We start from the raw sequence: 4664 nt of genomic DNA on the forward strand, positions 1-4664 counted from the left end.
TTCAAGTGTGAAGGCGGTTTGTGGCTGACGGTGTGAAAGCGGCTGGCGGCTGGTGACTGAGCGGTGATAGTTGGTGGCTGCCTTCCTTAATTTTCTGGATTGAGTTTACTTCAACACGGTGAAGTTAGGGTGGCACAGCCCAGTGCACGGCACCGTTTGGTCGGCTGGCCCTAAGAACATTATTCTGACACAAACTGATTTCTAGCTAGGGTAATAAAATAATTCTTTCCATGTTTTGATTTGGAGGCTATATATTAATTAACTGGTGCATCAGCAGCATGAATTCTCTACACAGAAAAAGGTTGATGATAACATTCTTGGTCCAAACACCCTTTCTGCACTGCTTCCTTGAAGATATGTTTCACACGAGTCCATCATGCCCCCATCTCGACAATCGGTCAAACTGCATGATATCTCGAGATAGAAGGTAGAAGAGACCGGAAACATCTAGGAAATACAGAAATACAGAGGAAAAAACTGTATCACATGCAAAGTTCTATAAATTAGTATATGATTGGTAGATTAAAATAACCCACACACACACCAATTAGAAGAATAAATAGAGAGGTCTGACGATTGTGATAAGCAAACAAGTTTCGCCATTGCAGGCTCTCCATTAATGGAAGGTAGTGCACTGCCTGTCATTTGTTGACTCATGTAAGTGCCTCGATGACTTGAATATGCGCCGGCCGTCTTCTATTATATTACATTATCTCTTAGTAGCCAAAACTCTATGCTTGTGCCTCACTGCCTAAGGCTCATTTGAAAATGTTCATCTTGTGTTTCTAAATTTATTTTTTTAATTAATATTTTTTATACTTTTGATACATTAATATTAACAATAAATTAATATTTTTTTAGTGTTTTTAAATCTTTTAATATAATAATATTAAAAATAATTTTTTAAAAATAAAAAAACATCATCTTCAGATATTTTTAAATAAAAAATATTTTAGTTTTTTTATATATAAAGGATCAAATCTTCTTTTATCAAATAATATTATTTTAGATTATGCACGATAATTAAACTAAATGTTATTACAATATTCAACACTTATGTTCATCTATCTTTGTAATTTACAGGCTTGTTTCTTTCATTACTGGTTTGAATTTTAAGATTCGCGTGATAAATAAAATATAAATATTTAACAACTCTTGAAAAAGAAATGTTATTTATTTAACATGCCTTCAAAAACAAATATTAACATTGTTATTATAATTGTAAAATTTAATTTAAGAATCAACTCAAGTCACAAGTTGGAGGGATCAAAATAATATTATTTTAATAAAAATAATAAAAAAATCAACTAATTAAGAGCTAGATTTTAACCTAAGCTTGGGTTGATCTAATTTACTTGAATTTTTAACTGGATTAACTAATTTTTGTTTTTTACCTGGATGAATTCAAGCCCATAATAAACTAGATTTTGAGTTAAATCACCATGCTAGATTAACTTTACAACTATGATTAAAACCGTGTTGATGCAGTATGCTTATTATTTTGTTTGATTATTTGACTAATGGATGCAAAGCTGCTTTTGGATTATTTCTAATGAGTTTTCTGTTTGTTCCAGACATAACATTCTATATGAGGTCCTTATATAGCATATTGGTTTTACTGGGCAGACTGCTATTTCTGCTCTGCAATCTGTTCTTCAAGAGGATTTCAAGGCTACTGAGATAGAGGTTCGATGTCTCCCTTTTATACATTCTGCAGTTAGTGATGCTAGACCACCAATATTAAACGACCGAAAGCAAAAGGATACTGGTATTAAATATACTGGAAGGGCAGATATTAAAAAAACAACAAAGAAAGAAAGAAACTTCAGTGTAATTTGTCTTCTCTGACGCCTGTCCTATGATCGAACTCTGGTATTTCCACTTCTGTTAGGGTGGCTTTCCTTCTGTTTAAGTTTCCACTAGAATTTGGAATATTTTCAGTGTCTTGCTAAACATGCTTACCATTACAGCATGGGCATGAAAATGCAGTTTTTATAGATTTAAATATACAAGTAAAATGGTTTCTCACGGTCGGTGTTTGATTTTTGGCAGGTGGGAGTAGTGAGAACAGGTGACTGTGTTTTTAGAATGCTGTCCACTGAGGAAATTGAGGAACATTTAACTGCTATCAGTGAACGTGATTGATCCATGGAGCAATCATAGCCCACTTGGGAAAATGTTCTTGCTATAATTGAAGTTGGGCAAAAACTATCTTAATTCAATCATTTAAATAGGAATGTGTTCATATATTAGGATTTTTTAATTTAAAACTTAGTATAAAATTTATATAAGATGATATTATTTTATACTTGATTTTTATTAAATAAATAAAAAATTTAAAATTTGAATTTGTGATCATTGATTACCGATATTTCAATTAAATCATTTCAATTTAATAATTTAAATTATTAAATAAAATTTTAAAATATAATTTATATTATTTTTTAATAAAGTTATTATAACATTCTTACTTGATGATGGAGTTTGACCGAAAAAGAAAGAGTTGGAAACATTGTTTTAAATTGTATTCCAAGATTCCTCCCAATATTTGTTAAATTGCCAAATCATGTAACCATTATTGACATTTCTGCAGTTTTCTGTCTGCTGTCTTCCAAGAAATGATAACGGGGCGGTTTAGGGAGAATGTTCTTAGTGATCCTAATCATTTGCATGTGTATGTTTGGGATTTTATGAGCACCTGGTGTTTTGGATCTTTGAAAATTCGCCTGTAGTGAACCCATGCAGTTAGATGTTTTCATGCTGGGTCTAGTTGATATCTATGAAGCCAGCATACAACAATCTACCATTACAGCCCCATGCCGGCATGAGTAATTCCTTCATGTGAGTACATCAAAGACATCAGCATCATAACCACAGGCGCGCATGAATGTGAGAGAGCAGACCAAATACAAGCATTTGCGCTTCATTTTGATGATAAATTTGTATATGAACGATAGAGAATGATCTGCAGTGAGAGGTTATGCTCCGAAACATTTTTTTGATACCGATCTAGCTAGTTTCATTTTTATTGATATGTTTGACATAAGTCATTGTCATATATATCCCAATGTTTAGTCCCATGATGAATGATGCTTATCATCTTTCATTGATTTAATCTAGTCACGAGTTATGAAGCCTATAAGTACTTCCAATCCTGATCATCTTGAGTGGGGCCGCTATTCATTCTTCGTTTATCTCAGGTACAAGTTTCCACTTTCCACTGTCTCTTTTTCCTTGTTCCCCCCTCATGTTCATGCTGCCATTAGTAGATTCATCTTTCACCGTGCAGGCAAGCTGATTTAGAAAATCCCGGTTATAGTACTGTTGATCAGTACCAGTATATATTGGGATTCGCTTAAGCCTAGCTTCGCGATCATGTTTAGGGTGGCACAGCCCAGTGCACTCCACCGTTTGGTCGGCTGGCCCTAAGAACATTATTATTCTGACACAAACTGATTTCTAGCTAGGGTAATAAAATAATTCATTCCGTGTTTTGATTTGGAGGCTATTAATTAACTGGCGCATCAGCATCATGACTTCTCGAAACAAAAAAAGGTTGATGATAACATTCTTGGTCCAAACACCCTTTCGGCACTGCTTCCTCGAAGATATGTTTCATGCGAGCCCATCTGGTTAACTGCCTCCATCTCGACAATCGGTCAAACTGCATGATATCTCGAGATAGAAGATAGAAGAGACCGGAAACATCTAGGAAATACAGAAATACAGAGGAAAAAACTGTATCACATGCAAAGTTCTATAAATTAGTATATGATTGGTAGATTAAAATAACCCACACACACACCAATTAGAAGAATAAATAGAGAGGTCTGACGATTGTGATAAGCAAACAAGTTTCGCCATTGCAGGCTCTCCATTAATGGAAGGTAGTGCAGTGCCTGTCATTTGTTGACTCATGCAAGTGCCTGGATGACTTGAATATGCGCCGGCCGTCTTCTATTATATTACATTATCTCTTAGTAGCCAAAACTCTATGCTTGTGCCTCACTGCCTAAGGCTCATTTGGAAATGTTCATCTTATGTTTCTAAAAAAAATTAAAAAAATTTTAATTAATTTTTTTAAATATTTTTAATACATTGATATTAAAAATATTAAAAAAAAACACTATCTTTATAAATAAAAAATATTTTAAATCACATTACAACAATCCCAAACAAACTTAAATCTCTTTTCATCTTCCATCATCCATTCATTGTAATGGGTTTTGAGTGACCCAATAAAAGTAGCTAGTTTTTATTTTTTTTTATATATGTCGAGACTCGAATCTTCTCTTATTAAATAATATTATTTTAGATCATGCACCATCATTAAACTAAATATTATTATAATATTCAACATTTATGTTCATGTAATTTCATGTTGCTTCTTCCAATATTGGTTTGAAATTTTTAACGTCCACGTGACAAGTAAATATTCAATGACTCTTGTTGAAAAAAAATATTATTTATTTAAAATACTTTCAAAAATAAATATTAATATTATTATTATAGTTATAAATTTTAATTTAAAAGTCAACTCGAATTATAAATTAAAATCAACTCGAGTTATGAGTTATAAGTTAGAAAGGTGATCCTTAAAAGTTTTATAAAAAAATTAAAATAACATTATTTTAATAAAAAAAATAATAAAATTAACTAATTAA

This window comes from Populus euphratica, unplaced genomic scaffold, assembly GCF_000495115.2.
Source record: "Populus euphratica unplaced genomic scaffold, PopEup_1.0 scaffold2654.1, whole genome shotgun sequence".
In the NCBI taxonomy this organism is placed as follows: domain Eukaryota; kingdom Viridiplantae; phylum Streptophyta; class Magnoliopsida; order Malpighiales; family Salicaceae; genus Populus; species Populus euphratica.